At 38.6% G+C, this 20,481-nt stretch overlaps 1 long non-coding RNA gene across 1 annotated transcript; it reads right to left on the bottom strand.

The window, feature by feature from the left end:
* Window positions 1-9,349: 9,349 nt before the first annotated feature.
* On the bottom strand, window positions 9,350-19,849 carry LOC149119306 (uncharacterized). Its single transcript, XR_016228652.1, has 3 exons — window positions 19,611-19,849; window positions 19,255-19,381; window positions 9,350-9,746 (listed from the first exon to the last, which is right to left on the bottom strand). It is a non-coding gene; the product is annotated as an uncharacterized LOC149119306 (long non-coding RNA).
* Between the last annotated feature and the right edge of the window lie 632 nt (window positions 19,850-20,481).

The following is a 20,481-nucleotide window of genomic DNA, read 5'->3' as shown; positions in this document are numbered from 1 at the left end:
GATGTATAACCTTGCCTACATGCTTGATAGCTAGAAAAATTCTTATATGTTCTAATAAAAAATGCTGGCTGAGAGCTATCCAGCTGCACCATCTGCTCATGGAGGCTCCCATGTCCTGTCTCTTCTTTGTCAGTTCATGACACTTGTTTATTTAAAAGCCAGAATGACAGAATCAACTGGTTCATTCCACAAACTATAAATTTAAGGATGAATTCATATCACATTTTTGAGATTACAAAAATATAACTGCTACTGGAACTAAGTAAAGAATGAGCAGAAATTAGTGATAAAAATATGTTCTGTGGCACCTATGCAAAAATTTTAATAACCATGTTATTTTTGCTATCAACCTCCTGATATTTCTGTGAAACTTATGAAGCTGCTTCTTCATCTGATAATTGACAAACTGGCAATTTTAATGATTGGTTTATTCCTGAAGAGTTTCTCTAAAAATTATAATTAATTGACTATCTCCTTTTCTGGAAATCCTATAATGAGAGATTATCACATTTCTAGTCCATAGTTTTATTACAGCTTCTCCCCCTCCCTCATACCTTTTCTTTTTAAAAAAAAAATTAATTTTTTTTTTATTTGACAGGTTATAGACAGTGAGAGACAGAGAGAAAAGTCTTCCTTTCTTTGGTTCACTCCCCAAGTGGCCCCTACAGCCTGTGCTGCACCGAGCCAGGTGCTTCCTCCTGGTCTCCTATGTGGGTGCAGGGGCCCAAGCACTTGGGCCATCCTCCACTGCCCTCCTGAGCCACAGGAGAGAGCTGAGTGGAAGAGGAGCAACTGGGACTAGAACTCAGTGCCCATATGGGATGCCAGCACAGCATGCAGAAGATTAACCAAGTGAGCCTCAGCGTCGGCCCCTCCCATGCCTTTTCAAGCTATGAGTTGTTACAGGCAGACCTGACAAATATTGATTCCTTGAGTCCTCTTATCTGCCTTCCCCACTGAATCAAATGATTCAAATCACCAGCTCTGCTTTCCTTCAGTAGCCCTCACTCTACATTATTTTTTATTATCCTTAGAGGTTAACAATCTGAAAATATAAGATTCAAATAGCCTTCCTGACTCCAGGGTTTTTTTTTTATGATCTCATTTATCTTAAGAGTTGAAACCATGTTTTATATTGATAAACTATTTTCCCAATTTGGAAAAACCTCCCTAGATGTTAAATAATGTGCAAAACAACATTTGATTGATTTCTGAAATCATGGCTTTTGGAAGTTCATATAGATGATTATTTAAATATTAAGACGTCGCCTGTGAGAGGCATACTGGCTACATATTTTCTTCTACTGTTTTCACTGGCATACCAAATGAATCACAATTTAAAACACCAGTATATTTTCATATATATTCAGAAAATATTTCAAGTTTTCTATAAATTCTATGATTTTAGTTAAAAGCCAGTCACCTAGATGACCCAGATTTTTATTATATAAATTCACACAGAACTGCTCTATATTTGAATTCTGATGGTGTCTGTGTTGGCATTTTGGCTTAAAATGACACTTCAAGGTGAACCATGTGTTGCAGTAAATTATGGTGCTGCTTATGATACCTGCATCTGATACTGCAGTGCTTCGGACTGAGCCCACTTCTACTTTTGATCCAGCTTACTGGTGCTATGCTCTTTGAGGCAGTGCATGATGGTAGAAGTATTTGAGTCCCTGTCACCACTTGGGAGACCTGAATGAAGTTCTGGGCTCTGGCTTTGATCTGATCCAGGCCCAGCTGTTCTTGGGACTTGGAGAGAGAACCACTAAATCTAAGATCTGTGTGTGTGTGTGTGTGTGTGTATAAAATAAGAGGACTTAAAAATAAATAATGACAAAACATTTTAGAAGACAGATATAAGTAGAGGCACATAGCATGTTCCTAAATACAAAGACTCAGTTTTGGGAAGGTGTCTTTACTCTCCAGTATGATGTAGTAATTGATACAACCACAGTAAAACTCCCAACATGTTATATGAAGGAATGTATAATTTGTTTTAGAGTAGGACTTATTCTGGCTAATATAAAATATTATTGGCCATACCTATTTGCCTGAAACAGAAAATTACTTGTCTCATAATAGTTTTTAATACTTATTTGTTCACTGAATATATAAACTCAAATCATAGCATAGAAAATTTTAGTTTAATAGTACACATTTATAAGTACGTTTTGAGAATAAAATGATGTTTTCATGAATATGCTACATAGAGGAATATAAGAAACAATAGCATTGTTTACTGTATTATAAGAAAAGATGCTGGTATTGGCTGGCGCCGTGGCTCAATAGGTTAATCCTCCACCTAGCGGTGCCAGCACACCGGGTTCTAGTCCTGGTTGGGGTGCCGGATTCTGTCCCGGTTGCCCCCCTTCCAGGCCAGCTCTCTGCTATGGTCCGGGAGTGCAGTGGAGGATGGCCCAAGTGTTTGGGCCCTGCACCCCATGGGAGACCAGGAGGAAGCACCTGGCTCCTGCCTTCGGATCAGCGTGGTGCACAGGCCACAGCGCGCCAGCCGCGGCAGCCATTGGAGGGTGAACCAACGGCAAAGGAAGACCTTTCTCTCTGTCTCTCTCTCACTGTCCACTCTGCCTGTTAAAAAAAAAAAAAAAAAAAAAAAAAAACAAAAACAAAAACAAAAACAAAAAAAAAAACGCTGGTATGAATTTGGAAAGATTTCCTGAAAAAATTTTTTTTACTTGGTGTCCAAAGAAACAGAGAATGGCAGTTTGTGTTAACTAGCCCAATGTGGTCCTTGAAGTGGAGGCTATGAATAAGAGAGAAATACTGAATCTGGGCTTATGACATTCTCACCCAGTGTGGATTAGTGTGTAAAGTGTCTGTTTTGTCATTAGGCTGACATGGGGGTGATACTGCTGTGTACCACAGGACCAAAGGGAAGGTAAGGGTGACTCTGGACATCTTTTCCATCTTGGCCTCCAGTGCTGGGCTACCTTTCTGTCCATAAGTGATAAATTATTTTAGTAAAAATAGTTAGGAAATCTCTGTGTGTGCTCTTGGATAAAGTATATATGAAATGCAATAAACCTAATGAAATAACTTGTGATTTCCTAAAATGGCAGCTTTGAAGACAAAGCCACACCATTCTTGCAGACAGTATTACATTAAAAGATGGCATTCAAGGGACCAGTGTTGTGGTGTAGCAGATAAAGTCACAGCCTGCAGTGCCTGCATCTCATATGGGCATCAGTTCAAGTCCCAGTGGCTCTACTTCTGATCCAGCTCTCTACTGTGGCCTCAGAAAGCAGTAGAAGATGGCCCAAGTTCTTTAGTCCCTGCACTCACATGGGAGACCTGGAAGACACCCCTGGCTCCTGGCTTTGAGTTGGTAATACTATTATTTAAATAATCTTCAACATTCTACATTTTCTAACTTTTTAAGGCCTCATCTCTATTACCACAGTCTACACCTGACATTCTCTCAGACCCAGGCCCAGGGAGTTATTGGTATGGAGTCTCTAGAAAGTCAGTGGCAGTAACATCAGCAGAAGCTGCAGACTACAGGGGCTGTAGGAACAGCAGTGTTCATCCCTCATGGACAGTGTTCTGCTTAACACTCTTGTGGAGGAAACATCTTGAGCCAGGCTGCCCACTTGACTGGGTCCTTGGCCAGCTCCTTCCGCTATTTTGTTGCAACCTGCATCTCTCCTCATAGCTTCTCCTGCTGTCTTGCCTCTGAACAGGCTGATGGCTGCAGGCCACAGTTGGTCTCTGGGTTGGCCTATAGTCCTTGTTGCTGGGAGCCAGGTTGAGATTGTGAAGTTGGTCTCAGCTTAGCCTCCAGTATGCAAATGCACTACACAGGGCTGGTCTCCAACAGCCACACCCATTTTCTTTAACTCTCTTCCCAGAATGTTTCAGAGAGTCAAAACAGGGGAGTCCATCATGACTGGATTCTTAGTGTGAGAGCAAGACCAGAAGCCCACATGGAGGAAAGCAAAGCACAGCTGCTGGAGGCTGGGTGTGCTGCCACAGATGGTGCTGCTTAGTCCATGCAATGCATAGTGGAGAGGATCATCTGGGAGCTCCCCAGTTACAATGCCAAGAATGCTATAGATCTACTCTGAGGTGTACAAATGGCAGGAATTGGTGCTCACAGCCTTGAGGACACAATTCATACAATCCAGGTCATAGGTGGACCTGCAACAGGGATCCTTCAAGTTGGTATTACTGCGCACAGTATTTGCACTCAATTCAGGGGTGTTAGGGGGACCATGGGCTTCAGAGAACATGGTCCAAGTATCAGGGGCACCTGTTAGCTTTCTGAAGCACTGAAGTTTGAAAGCACCATGACTGATGCACTGGAACACAAGTGCCTGCTTTCTGGCTGAGGCCTTGAACTTGGTCTTGCTGATGAAGACTCCAACAAACACTCATTCATAGAACTTGTCCCTTACATGAGCAGTGGCACCACAGAACACTGGCAGCAGCTGGGCTGGAGGTTCAAACTGCAAGATGATCCTCAGGGCCATTTCATGGCAGATCCAACACTTGAAGGCTATGGCACTGACTTGCTACAGCAGGTCTCTCAGCTGCTCCCTGCCAGCACCACCATGTTTATTCAGGTCAGGCACAGTAACCCTCCTTTGCTTGCAGCCTGCAAGGCTACATCCAGGAAGGGGGCAGAGCTGCCTAGGGATCCAAGTGGATGACATCATGCAGCTCTGTTCACTACCCTCTGGAGCTGGTGATACAGTGTTCAGGGTGGGACTGTATCAGATGTACTATTTCATTGAGCTTCATATGGCAGCATATGAGACTCATGCAGGGGCATCATTGGTAACCACAGATTGGAGCTGGGCACCTCTCAGATGATTCAAATGCATTGCCTCTAGAAGTGACAAGGCCCTGGAGCACACTCAGGCATCCCTCACAGATTTCCCCTCACAGCAGCTGTTGAAGGTTGGTCTCCAGTCCCAGGTTTCCACACTTTTTTTGTTTGAGCCCTTTCCTCAGCTTACTCTGACTAGTCCACAACCTGCTTTTGTGGGCCCTTCCTGGCTAGCAAGCTAGTTGATCACAACCCACTTCAGATCCCCATGAAATTCCTGTACAAGGTGCTAGAAGACCTTATTGGTGGTGGGGAAGGTGATTGTCACAAACCCTCAGTGTGTGGTGCCTCCTGAACTTCAGGTGGACTCTCTTCCATGGAGTACTCCATGCCTTTCTCCATTGCTGCTGGATTCAGTGATGCTTGGGGATGCCCCTGCATAAACTGGGCTCTACAGAGACTTCTTTTGAAAAGTAGAAAACTGAATTAGTCTCTGCACATTTCCTCTGCTTCTGAAATGTGATGCAATAATGTAATTAAATATACTTGATGTGATAAATATTCTAGAATAATCATTCATGCAGTTTAATTTTAAACATATATAATACTATATCAAATAACCTTGTTAGGATAAAGGCCTATTGTTTTAATAGATCAATAGTAATATTATTTTTAAATTTACATTTTAAGACAGAGAAATATGAACATACAGAGCACCATCTGCTGGTTCTCTTATAAAATGCCCACAATGGCCAGAGCTGGACCAGGATTAATTGGGATCTTAGAATTCAATCCAGAATCCTACTTGATTGAGGGAATCCAGTTTTTGAGCCATCTCATGCCACATCCTGAGGGGTGCATTAACAGGAAGCTACAGTTCAGAATGGAAATGTGACTCAAGCCCAAGATATGGAACACAAACTCTGATATAGAACTCAAACATCCCAACCTATGTGTTAATGCTAGAACAAATGATTATCCTGAAAGCATTTTTATCTGTAACTTTTTCATACATTTTGCCTATAGAAATGTAGAAGCAATGAATACTCTCATGGGTTTGATATTGCTGCTCTTTTTTTTTTAATTTTTATTTTTTTTGACAGGCAGAGTGGACAGTGAGAGAGAGAGAGAGAGACAGAGAGAAAGGTCTTCCTTTGCCGTTGGTTCACCCTCCAATGGCCGCCGCTGCAGCCGGTGCACCGCGCTGATCCGATGGCAGGAGCCAGGAGCCAGGTGCTTTTCCTGGTCTCCCATGGGGTGCAGGGCCCAAGCACCTGGGCCATCCTCCACTGCACTCCCTGGCCATAGCAGAGAGCTGGACTGGAAGAGGGGCAACCGGGACAGAATCCGGCGCCCCGACCAGGAAGAGAACCCGGTGTGCCGGCGTATTGCTGTTCTTTATTACATGGAAAGGTTATTTCTGCTTTGATATTTCTTTTTAAATACTATATATGATTTTTATCATAAAGCTTTTTATTTTATGCACACAAAGTAAATAGTATCTATGTAATTTCTTTAATTATTTTCATTAAAAAATCTGTGCATCCAAAAATATTAGCACAAGATGTTTATTGTGGAATCATAGTAAATATTGCAAGTACCTCTTAAATTATTTTTTGTCTGAGAGTGAGAAACAAGCCAATAGATACAAACAGAAAGAGAGATAGACATCTCCCACACACGCGTTCACTCCTCAAATGCCTACAATAGCCCAGGTGAGGCTGGGACCCGATGAGAAGTCAATCTAGGTACCTACTTGCTTCATCACTTGCTGCTTCCTAGAGTGCACCTAAGCAGGAAACTGAAATGAGGGGTTAGTGTTGGGATTCAAACTCAGCATTCCACCATGGAATGCAGGCATCTCAGCTGTTAGGACAAATGCTCACTCCATAATTTTAAGCTTATTTTGGCTATTTACTCAAATAGAAAGTTCTTTTAAAAATGATTTTAGAAGGGCTGATGCTATGGTATAGTTGGCTTAGCCTCCTCATGTAGTGCCAGCATCCCATAGGTGTTCTGGCTCATGTCCTGGCTGCTCCTCTTCTGATCTAGCTCTCTGCTATGCCTGGGAATGCAACAGAAGATGATTTGAGTGCTTGGACCCTGCACCAGCATGGGAGACCCCAAAGAATCTACTGGTTCCTGGTTTTAAATTGGCCCATCTCTGACCATTGCATCTATTTAGGGAGTGAACCAGCAGATGGAAGACCTTTCTAGCTATCTTTCCCTCATCTTCTGTACTCTGCATCTCAAATAATTAAAATAAATTCTGTAAAAATTATTTTAGAATAACATTTTTTAAAGTATTGTAATTGTACATATTTATGGGACATGACAAGATAAGGGAACACCTCAGGTTAGTTAGCATTTTCATCTTCTTAAATATTAAATGGTTTTCTAATAATTGTACATAATTATGAAGTGTAATGTGAAATTTCAACAAATGTACATCACATGAGCTGGTAAAAATCAGTCATTAACATTTTCCCATCTTTGCCGTTAGTTGATGATTACAGCATATAAGAACCCCTCTTTTTATTTGCTCAAAAAATATCTAATAGGTTATTGTGAACTATAGCCATCCCACTCTGTTATTTAACACTAGGAACTTATTCCTTCAAAATCTGATTTAGTACCCATTATTCAACCTCCTTTAATCTAACATACACACTTACCATCCTACAATTATCATTATTTTGTGTTCAGATCGACTTGTTTAGCTTCAACACATGTAGGATAAAGTGTAGTATTTATGGTTGTCTATTTTGCATATTTGAAGTGACATCAAATCCAAATCCATCCATTTTGCTGAAAGTTACAGAATGTCATCCTTTTTATGGCTGATAGTATTCCATTGTGAATATGTACTGCATTTTCTTTTTTTTTTAAACTTTTATTTAATGAATATAAGTTTCCAAAGTACAGCTTATGGATGACAATGGCTTCCCCCCATAATGTCCCTCCCACCCACAACCCTCCCTTTCCCACTCCCTCTCCCCTTCCATTCACATCAAGATTCATTTTTGATTCTCTTTATATACAGATCAGTTTAGCATACATTAAGTAAAGATTTCAGCAGTTTGCTCTCACACAGAAACATAAAGTGAAAAATACTGTTTGAGTACTAGTTATAGCATTAAATCTCAATGTACAGCACACTAAGGACAAAGATCCTACATGAGGAGTAAGTGCACAGTGACTCCTGTTGTTGACTTAACAAATTGACACTCTTGTTTATGGCATCAGTAATCACCCTAGGCTCTTGTCATGAGCTGCCAAGGCTATGGAAGCCCCCTGAGTTCACTGACTCTGATCATATGTAGACAAGGCCATGGTCAAAGTGGAAGTTCTCTCCTCCCTTCAGAGAAAGGTACCTCCTTCTTTGATGACGCGTTCTTTCCACTGGGATCTCACTCGCAGCGATCTTTCATTTAGGTTTTTTTTTTTTTTTTTTTTCCCCCAGAGTGTTTTGGCTTTCCATGCCTGAAATACTCTCATGGGTTTTCAGCCAGATCCACATGTCTTAAGGGCTGATTCTGAGGCCAGAGTGCTGTTTAAGACATCTGCCATTCTATGGGTCTGCTGTGTATCTCACTTCCCATGTTGGATTGTTCTCTCCCTTTTTTTTTTTCTATCAGCTAGTATTTGCAGACACTATTCTTGTTTATGTGATCCCTTTGGTTCTTAGTCCTATCATTATGATCAATTGTGAACAGAAATTGATCACTGGGACTAGTGAGATGGCATTGGTACATGCCACCTTGATGGGATTGAATTGGAATCCCCTGGTATGTTTCTAACTCTACCGTTTGAGGTAAGTCAGCTTGAGCATGTCCCGAATTACACATCTCTTCCCTCTCTTATTTCCACTCTTATATTTAACAGCGATCACTTTTCAGTTAAGTTTCAGCACTTAAGAATAATTCTTTATCCACTTATCTGGTAATGTACATTTAAGTTTATTCTATATCTTGCTATTGTGAAGAGCACTACAATAAACATGGGAGTTCAGGTATATTTTTAATAGAATGATCTCATTTCTTTTGAAATATACTCATCTGGATCTTTTTAAGAAAAATAGTAAACATGTAAATGCTAGAGCCATGAGCCATAAACTGATGTTATTTGTCTTGCAGAAATGTTGAGCTTTGCCTGCACATTAAAAAATTGGAATTGCATATTAAATTGCAGATTTAAGAAATGGGGTCTTGGGGCTGATGCTGTGGGGAAACATTGCTATCATTATGTTTCTTAAAATTCACACTCATATGTAAATTGCCCAAAAATGGAACATCACTCCCCTGGTAACTTTTTAAAAATATGATATCATAATGGTGGTTTATGACATTCCAATTAATTATTACATCACCAGGTCCTATGTCATCACAATTGATTATGAGATAATAATGGTAGTTTAGGACATCAAAATTTTTTACAGAATCATAACAGATTTTGATTTCTCAATGTTTTCTATTATATCATAAATGATTATAACACCATAACAAGTTTTATGGCATCACAGTGGAAGCTTATAACATCACAATGATAGTATATGATATCACAATTATAACATCACAATGGTATGTTATGCTACAATGGCTTTTATGGCTTCAAAGTTGAATTAATGATCAGCGCCACAACTCACTTGGCTAATTCTCTGCCTGTGGCACTGGCACCCTGGGTTCTAGTCCCAGTTGGGGCACCGGATTCTGTCCTGTTTGCTTCTCTTCCAGTCTAGGTCTCTGCTGTGGCCTGGGAGTGCAGTGGAGGATAGCCCAGGTCCTTGGGCCCTGCACCCGCATGGGAGACCAAGAGGAAGCTCCTGGCTTCTGGCTTCAGATCTGCACAGCGTGCCGGCCGCAGAGTGCCAGCCATAGCAGCCATTGAGAGGGTGAACCAATGGAAAGGAAGACCTTTCTCTCTCTCTCTCTCTCTCACTGTGTAACTCTGCCTGTCAAAAAAATAAAAGTTCAGTTAATAATGACAACATCGTAGCTGGTTTATGAAATCACATTTTTCTATTTATCACAGTATACATCACAATATTAGTATATGTCATCACAGTGGTTTTCATGACATCATAATTGATTATGACATCACAATCATGGTCTATGAAATCATAATGTGACATCACAATGCAAGGTTTAAAATGTCACAGTGGTATTTATGACTTTACAATTGATTATGACATCACAGTGGTTAGTTTGTGACATGAAAATTATTAGTTTATTGCATCATAATATTGATGGCAAAATAATGGCTTTCATTATATCACAATTGATTATCATACAACAATGGCAGTTTAACACTTCACAATTGATTATGACTTCCTAAAGGTAAGTTTGTGACATCACCATGGTTTTTATTAGTTCACAATTGACTATGACATCAAAATGGTATCTTTATAGCATCACAATGATTTATTGAATTTAGAATTGCTTATAATGTTACAATGATAGGTTCATAACATCATGGTGGCTTTTAAGACTGCAATATTGATCATAATATCAAATGGATTATGAAATCACCATGATTATTTATCATATCCCAGTTGATTTTTGTGACATCACAATTGATTATGACATAACATTTGTAGCTTTATTGCAATAACAATTGTATGTTATGCCATCACAATACTGGTTTATGGAATCACAATAGATTTTATGACATTATAATTGGGTTTATCATGAAAATGATGCTTTATGACATCATAATTGATATGACATCACTATAGTTTAAACAGCAAAGGTTGCTCATGTTATCACAATTATAGTTTATGACATCACAAACTGGTTATAACTTCATACTGGAATATGTATAACATCACAATGGTATTTATGAGTCAATTGATTAGGACATCACAATGGTAGGTGTATTATATCCTAGCTGATTAGAAAATTACAAGGATTTTTATGATATCATAATTGATTATGACATTACAATTATAGCTTTATATCATTTACATCATGGTTTTTCATATCATAATAGGTATTGACTTTAAAATTGTTTTAATTACATCACAGTTGATTATACCATCATATTGGCAGTTTTATGACATTTCAATTGTGGCTTATGATATCAAAATATTGTTTCATGACTTTATAAATTATAATGACCTCACAGTGAAAAGTCATGTCCACACAGTGTTCATTTATGACATCTCAATTGATTGTTACCTCACAATGGCAGTTTCATGGCATCACAATGATATTCATGGTTTCACTATTTCATCATGACTACACAATGTTTGATCTATGATATCACAATTACACATTCATGGCAGCATATTAGTATATGATATCAAAATAGTTTTCATAATATCTGATTTTATTATAACATCAATATTGTGTTTTGTGACATCACAATTGATACTGCCATCAAAATGCTGGTTTATGACATAGTAATTGAATAAGCCATCATATAAGTTTATGACATCAAAATGGTTTTCATGATTTTACAATTAAATATGACATTATAATGGTTACTTTATGAGATCACAATTAATTATAATGTCATAATGGTAAGGTTATGATGTCCCAATTATTTCAATGAATTCACAATTGATTATGACACCAAAATGGTAATTTTATAAAATCACATTGGTCATTATGACATAATTAGGGTTGTTTATGCATTGCAATTGATTATAATGTTACAATGGTAGTTTTGTAATACCACAATGGTTAGTTTCTGTTATTATTATTTTGTTTTACTGTAGTACAATACTTTATGCCACCCCAATATTGATTTATAACATCATAATTGTTTTATAGCATCACTACTGATTATAGTATCACAAAGGTGGATTAGGATATCTCAAAGATTATGATATAACAACATTGGATTTGTGGCATCACATTGGCTTTTTTGACTTGACATCATAGAGATTGGTTTATTTGTGTGTGTGTGTCTTTTTTTAAAGTTTTTATTTAATGAATACAACTTTCATAGGTACAGCTTTAGGAATATATTGGTTCTTCCCCCCATACCTACCTTCCCTCCCCCACTCCCATCCTACCTCCTACTTCCTCTCACATCCCATTCTTTTTTAAGCTTCATTTTAATTAACTTTTTATACAGAAGACTAACTTTATACTAAGTAAAGCTCTCAACAGTTTACACACATACCTACATGCAATGCAAAAAAAAAAAAAAAAACAGCTGAGAACAAGTTTTGCAGTTCTCATAGTACAACTCATAAGGACAGAGGTCATACATGGGGAGTAAGTACACTGTGACTTCTGTTGGTAATTTAACAATTACCACTCTTATTTATGACCTCAGTGATCACTCAAGGCTCTTGCCATGACCTGTCAAGGCTATGGAAGCCTTTTTTGACCACAAACTCTGTCAATATTTAGACAAGGCCATAAGCAAAGTGGAAGTTCTCCCTTCACTTCAGAGAAAAGCACATCTTTCTTTTATCACCCTTTCTTTCCACTGGGGTCTCATTCACTGAAATCCTTGATGTAGAATATTTTTGCCACAGTGTCTTGGCTTTTATCAGAATTATTAGATGAATCTATGATGTCTCTGAAAATGTGTGTCCATGATGATTGCCAGCAAAAACTGTAGTCTTTGGATGGAGTTGATGATCTCATAAAGAAAAGCCCAACCATGATGACCACACATTCACAGTGCTAGAACTGGCTTACAATATCAAGTGAAAGAGATATATAGGTATAAGTTATGAACTCAAATGCAAAAGCAAATAAACAGGCTGTTATGAAATAAAATATATTATGATTGCAATGAAAAAATGAATAGTTTTAGTAGCAATGATAGAATGCAAAGAAGATTAAAAAACTGTTGAAAACTAGACTATTGGGGCTGGCATTGTGACATAGTAGGTAAAGTCACTGTCTTCAGGGCTGGCATCCCAAATGGGTACCTGTTCAAGTCCTGGCTGCTCCTCTTCTGATCTAGATTTCCCTATTGGGAAAGCACTAGATGATGGACCAATTCTTTGGCCCCTGCACCCATGTGGGAGACATGGAAGTCTACTAGGCTGTGGGTTCAATCTGGCTTGGCCATGGCCATTGTCAGAATTTGAGGAGTGAACCAGGATGAAAGATCTTAAGATCTTTCTCTTTCCTCTCTCTCTCTCTCTCTCTCACACACACACACACACACTCTCTTACTTTCACTCTCTGTCTCCCTCTCACCCTGTAACTCTGCCTTTCAAATAAATAAAATATTTTAACAATATACTATTATAATTAGGTAGAAAGAAAAATAAATGAGTGCTTCAGGAAATGTTAATCAAAGAAAACACTACCTGCCAGAATAAAAACACCAGTAAAATATCAGTATTTAGGGCTAACCTACTGATATTTCCAAAAAAATCAAAAGTAATGGTATGGCTCCATAAACAATCACACTTACCATAAAATCTGTTACCTTGAAGTGGGTAAAGATCAAATGCTCCTAAAATGGCTCTGAAAAATTCTGTACATGAAGGTTCCCAGAACAACTTACACAATTTTGTGGTAGTTGATAACCTCATAATGAAAACACCAAGAAAGATGGCTTAAGGTTCACAGTGGTAGGATTTGCTGAGCATAGATTACTAAATATATATATAGGTGATAGTTACAAGGACCAAGATAAAAAATTAAGTAAAGATAGAGATGCTATGAAATCAAATATATTATAAGAAAAATAATTTTAGAGAAACAATAGTACAACAACAAGTAGATATAGGTATTTTGGCTGGAAACTATATGACTACAATTACCCTAAAAAGGAAAATGGATGAAAAAAATAAAAAATGGAAATCAAAGCTCAAGTAAGTTAGCAGTAAAAATTCAAAGAAGCCAGTGTCTGCACCTATTATAATGCAACTATCATACACTGATAGTAAATATAGAGTCCCATAAAATTCAAATAAGTTAGAAATATGTTGCATGTGACCCAACATTATGGTACAGCAGATAAAGTTTCCATCTGTAAAACAAGCATTCCAGATTGGTGCTTGTTCCTATCCTTGGTGCTTCACTTCTCATCCAGCTCCCTGTTAATGGCATGAGAAAAGCAGTGGAAGATAGACAAGTGATTGGGCCACTGCCACTCATGTGGAAGATGGGAAGAAACTCCTGGTTGCAGCCTGAACCACACAGCCATTGCAGCAATCTGTAGAGTAAGCCAGCAGATGGCAGATCTCTGACTCTCCTCTCTGCAACTCTTTCAAATAAGAAAGAAAAATTTAAAAAGGAAAAGAATAAAAGATGGCTTTAAAATTCATGACACAGATGATGTGAATTATCATGAATGCCAAGATCTTTCAAAATATTTGTAAATGATGGTTCTCAATACAACTTAAATAATTTTGGTGGAATTCATGACCTCCTAATCAAAATTTAATTTGTTCACAGGTTCACAATGGAAGGATAAACTTAGATTAGGATACTATAGGCTGCTGCCACAGCTCAACAGGCTAATCACTGCCTGTGGCACTGGCACCCTGGGTTCTAGTCTCAGTCAGGGCACTGGATTCTGTCCCGGTTGCTCCTCTTCCAGTCCAGCTCTCTGCTGTGGTCCCGGAGTGCAGTGGAGGATGGCCCAAGTGCTTGGGCCCTGCACCCTCATGGGAGACCAGGAGAAGCACCTGAATCCTGGCTTCAGATCAGCGCTGTGAACCAGCTGCAGCACGCTTGCCACAGCGGCCATTGTGGGGTGAACCAATGGAAAAGGAAGACCTTTCTTTCTGTCTCTCTCTCACTATCCACTCTACCTCTCAAAAAAAAAAAAAAAAGGATATTATAAACACACACAGGTAATGGTAATAGAAAATATGAAGCATAAAAATATTGGATGTTTTCTGAAATAAAATAAGCTGTGATTAAGAGAGGAGAAATGAGTAATCCAGTGGGAGAAATAATAGATTGATAGAAGACATATGGAAAATTGCTGATAACAGACTATTACAACACATTAAAAAAGGAAAATAAAGACTCAAGAAAACAAAATCAAAGACAATAGCACTTATCAGAATAGTCTTCAACTTCTTTATCTTTCACAACTAAAGGAAAATTTAAGCCCCATAAACATCCATAAAATGTACAAAATATATTACTTGGGAAGTGGTGAATGATTACCCCATCCTAAGTCTCTCTGAGAAACTGTGTACATGAAAGTTTCCAGGACAGCTTACAGAACTTCTGGCCTCCATTCCACCAGGCAAATACTGACTTAAACTTGGATATTAAAGGTATGTACAGGTGGTAAGTAGAAATTCAAAGAACAAAAAGTTCAAATGTGCTGCAAATATTATGAAATGAAAAGCAATTTTCTGTCATTACTATAAGAAGAAATGAGTACTTTGTTAGAAACAATACAAATGCCAGGATATAAGAGAAGTTGCTGAAAAGTAGTCCATAAAAATGACATTAAATCTGTATTGGTAATTGTTATATATTCAAAGACAGCACAAAACATAAAGTTTGCAGATATTTTAAATAAAATATGGTAATTATCATTAGAAAGAATGGTTAATTTTGTAGGAGCATCTGATTTAAAATGAAATAGCAGGATTATATATTTCCTGTCCTTTCAGAATTTAATTTTTCCAGTAACTAATTTACATTTTACTTAGTATTAAATGTTACAAAATATCAATCCACAATGCATTAGGGAAAATACTGGTCCTTTCCTACAGGTGGCTTGAACAGCAATGTTCTAGCAACAGTCTAGAATGCATTATTAAAAACTTACATTATACAGAGTAAAAATATTTAATTAATTGAATATTAAACTCATTCTAAAATACTAATTTATTTATTTGAAAGACAGAGTACAGAGAGGCACAGAGAGCAAGAGGCCAGCTCTCTGCTGTGGCCAGGGAGTGCAGTGGAGGATGGCCCAAGTGCTTGGGCCCTGCACCCCAGGGGAGACCAGGAGAGGCACCTGACTCCTGCCTTCGGATCAGCGTGGTGCGCCGGCCACAGTGTGCTGGCCATAGTGACCATTGGCAGGTGAACCAATGGCAAAGGAAGACCTTTCTTTCTGTCTGTCTCTCACTGTCCACTCTGCCTGTCAAAAAAAAAAAAAAAACCACCACAATGTGGTTTCACTTCACCCAAGTTAGAATGACACACACACACACAAACACAATAAATGTTAGTGAGAATGTGAGGAGAAAAGTTCCCTAATACACATTTGGTGGCAATATAATTTAGTACAACCATCACTAGAGACAGTGTGGAGATTCCTCTACAATCTGAGAAAGATCTACAATATGACATAGCCATCCCACTCCTGGGAATGTATGCAAAGGAAATGAAATCAGCATAATTGAGTTATCTGTGTCCCCATGTTTACTGCAGCTCAGTTCACAATAGCTAAGACTTGAAATCAACCCAGATGCCAATCAACTAATAACTGAATAAAGAAATAATGTCTTTTGCCATAAAATGGATGCAACTGGAAACCATTATGATCAGTGGAATAAGCCAGTCTCAAAAAATACAAACATCCTGATATCCATGATATGTAGTTACTAATATACAGAGTCCAAAAATGTTATGTATAGGAGTGAAATTGACATTTCGGATTATTGTTTATGGCTCTTTCTATACTCTTCAGGAGCAGTAAGTTTCCTTCTATTATTTGTTGAATCCTTTACTTTGTGGAGGGTTAAGCTTGTGATTATAACATAAACTGAAAGTATGTCCTTGTAAAAATTAAACTAATAATGAAGGAGGGAGGAAGCTATGAGCCTGGGCAGGAGAGAGGTTAGGGTAGGAAGTATCACTATGCTCCAAAATCTGAATATATGAAATGCATAAAATTTATTCCCCTTATATAAATAAAATGTAAAAATAAGTAAATAAATCAAAAGGAAATAAAGATAACAATTCAATTTCAAAATCATAAAAGGGAATAAAATACTTAGGAATAAACTTAACCAAGGAAATAAAATATCTAAATGTTGAAAACTATGTCATACAAATAAATGTAAATATATCCTGTGTTCATGGATTATAAAATATGTAAGAAATCAATATGATCCTAGTGATCCTTAGATTCAAATCATTCTTTATAGTATCCTAATAGTTATTTTTAGAAAAAAAATTAAAAAAAACTATACAGAAAATTCATATGGAATGTCAAAGGATCTAAATAGCCCAAATATCTTGAAGAGTTTCCCCTATGCTCTTGATTAATTTGATGGTGTCGTGGCATAGATTTAGATCTTTAATGCATGTTGAGTGGCTTTTTGGTCTTGTTTCATACTTCAACAAGTGATTTAATTCCATATTTCTTGTTTGATACTGCCCTAATTCAAATTAATTGAATACATACTTAAAGAAATACTTCATTTTTGTTACATGAAACAATTTAAAAGATGTATTATTCATCAATTTAAGATAAAGTATTGCCTCCTAATCACTCCACTTAGAATGACAAAATGCCAATATACTTATTTCCAGATTATGTTTGTCTTAATAAACTCCTTCCAAAGATCATATTATTAGTTGCAATACTAATTTAACACCCCTTAACCTTACACACCAAGAAAGATGATGTTTTGAGTTTATTTTTATTGACAATAATTATATATACCTATTGGCTACAGTGTGAGATTTTAGTTGATGCATGCAATGTGTACTGAACAAAGCATGGTAAACAACATTTTCCCTTCTCTGAAATTACACTTCATGATCACAGCCTTTGAGCACCTTTCCTGTTTGCTTATAAAATATAGAATAGATTATATGGTCTATAGTCACACAACCATGCTATGTAACACTAGGAACTCACCCCTACCATCCAACTCATCTATCATCTAACTTCTCCAAAAAGAGAGGAGCCCTCCAAGTAGTTTTTAAAAATTATGTAATTAATTAGTTTTAAGGAAAAAGAGACACATAGAGAAACAGAGAGGGAGAGAGAACACTCTCACCCACTGGTTCACTTCACAAATGCCTACAACAACTATGGTTGTGACAGACCTCAACAATGATTTAGGAATAACATCAAAAGCACAGGTGACAAAAGAAAAATAAAGAAGTAGGACTGCAAAAAAAAAAAAAAAAACAAAACAAAAAAAATTATGTGTACTAAAGGGAAAGCTGAAAAGTGAAAGCAAGGAATAGGAGAAAATATTGGTAAACCATAGTATGATTAAAGGAATAATACAAAGAACTTACACAACTCAAAGGGAAATACCGTAATAAAAAATGGACAAAGGATCTGATCAGTCTTTCCACAAGCAGCCAATAGGTATTTGAAAAGGGGCTCCCAGCACTGCCAATCAAGAGCACAATGGTTATGATCTCACATATGTAAAAATGGCTATTATCAAAAAGTAGAAACTATAAGTACTGAACCAGAATTGGAGAAAGGGAACAGATAAATTCTTTTTGGGAATGTAACCTGATATACTTACTATGAAATGCACTACAGAGTTGCCTCAAACAAAATAAAAAATGGAACTAATAAATGATAAAGCAGTCCCATAATTGGGTGCGTATCTAAACAAATAAAATTAATATCTCAAAGACACATCTGCACATCCATGTTCATGTGAGCACTATTCACAAGAACTAGATATATAAATACATTGTCTATCAAAATGAATAGAGAAAATGACACACACTCACACACACACACACACACACACACAAATCACATTCAACCTTAAAAAAGAAATCCTGACATTTTGTCATAACCTGGATTCAAAAGTATGAATGTGGACATTAAGTTGATTGAAGTATGACACAGAAAGATAAATATCACACAATTTCCCTTATTTGTGGAACCTTATAAAATCAAATTTAAGAACAGATCATAGTAATGTGGTTTCCAGGGGCTGAGAGTGAAGGAAATGGTAAGATATTAGTTGAATGACACCTATTTATCATTAGGAGATAAATTAACTCCTTGAGACATAATACACAGCACAGAAGCAAAATGAATACACTACTGGGTACTCACACTTGTAAAGATATTAATTATTCTTTTAAAAACTGTGTAAGCTGAAGGACTTGTTAGGTTGATTGTCCTAGTCATTTCATAATGTACATGCACAAGGGAACTCCAAAAGATTTGTGAAAAACTAGATTAAAAGATAAAGGGAATTTTCCATAAACTTTTAAAAAAGTCCCCTCACAATCAAAATATCAGGTTGCAGGCCTCAAATACATACAAATTTTGTTTGTCAATTATACTCCAATAACCTTGAAAAAATCACCCTACATCAAAATTAAAATTAACTTAGGAATCTAGATTGATATCTTTGTGGTTGGAAAGACATGGTGGAACAGAAACAGTTTTAAAACACTCGTAAATGTGGCTACCTAAAATTTCCAACTTTAAAGTACAGAGACACATCGCAGTCTGTCTAGTGAACATATAAATGCTAAGATGACATCGAGGTAGCAAAATACAACATCCTTGTGACCCCCTAAAACCTAGACTAAAACCCTGACTGAAATAAAGCTGCTTTGGTAGCCTACCTGGTCTGTGCCTTTGTGATGGCTCTGAGCAGAAACGGGACAGGATGCATGGAATCGTGGGTGCCAGTCCAGCCCCCATACTGCAATCCAGCCCCCATGCTGGCTCCACACTGAGGGCAGGGTCGTGCTGTGAGCAGGAACGGGACAGGAAGCCTGGAGTCCCTGGTGCCAGTCCAGCCCCCATTCTGCAGTCCAGCCTCTACACTGGCCCCACACTGAGGGAAGGGTCATGCCAGTAACAGAGGGCCCACAGACCCCAGAGCCGACCTCTGGGAACCCCGCATCCCACCAGCCTTTTCCAGCAACATCCTCCTGCTCCCCTTCCCCGCTCCTCAGACCTGGCCCCACACACTCACCGTGTCCCGGTCCGAGGGGGTGGTGTCTTGCGATGGAAGAGGGGCAGAGAACAGAGCAGCGGAAGCCGGCTACCCGCAGTGTTCTGAGTGCTGGAGCTCCCTCCTGGGGCTTCTCTCCTCAGTGGAACAAGACTGCTATGGCGTCAACATCCCGCGTGATTTGATTGCACAGCTTGCATACCAGGGGCAGCATCACGTCATAAAAGACGCAGCCAATCAACATCCTCCATAGCGCTGACCTATAACTTCAGGTCTTTCTGGATGGGAAAACAAGAGGGAGTTTGGGCTCCACCTCCCTGCGGTGGGCGCGGGGGAATTCTCTCTCTTCTCTGGTCCTGCCAGTCACTGGGTCCCTCCTGCATCTTCCTGAGTGGCTTCTGCTTGGGGGTTGAACGTAATTCAGGTCAGCTACAATTTAATGGCTGTTTATTCACTCAAGAGCCTTTGCTTTTTTATCATATGTGACACTTGTCGCTCCCCGTCTTTGTGGAGGAACGACACAGGACCCTGCACTGTTCTTTTGTCTGCTCGGCCCTCCCCGGGTTTGCTGCTGGTTCTTCCCGGGTTGGCTACCGACCCTTCCACCTCCGTGGAAGGGCGGTTCCCCCTAGCCACTTTCCCCACTTCCACGGGGGAGCGGCACACCACTGGCCGGCTCTCTCGGGGGCTGCTCAGGTGTTCCTTCAGACAGATGTTCCTCTTAGATGTTCCTGGTGCATGTTGTCTCTCTCCTCCTTTATAGTCCTCTTCCGCCAATCCCAACTCTGCTACCCACACGCCGAGTATACTGCTCTCCTGTAATCAGGAGCAGGATCAGCTCCTGCAGGTTATTGGTCGAACTGGAGGCAGCTGCATAGAACCTGTTCACTCC

Source organism: Oryctolagus cuniculus, chromosome Y, assembly GCF_051225735.1.
Source record: "Oryctolagus cuniculus isolate XC-2025 breed Fujian yellow rabbit chromosome Y, ASM5122573v1, whole genome shotgun sequence".
Lineage (NCBI taxonomy): Eukaryota > Metazoa > Chordata > Mammalia > Lagomorpha > Leporidae > Oryctolagus > Oryctolagus cuniculus.
Note: the sequence above shows the minus strand (reverse complement) of the source record. Positions and strands in the feature narration are given on the sequence as shown.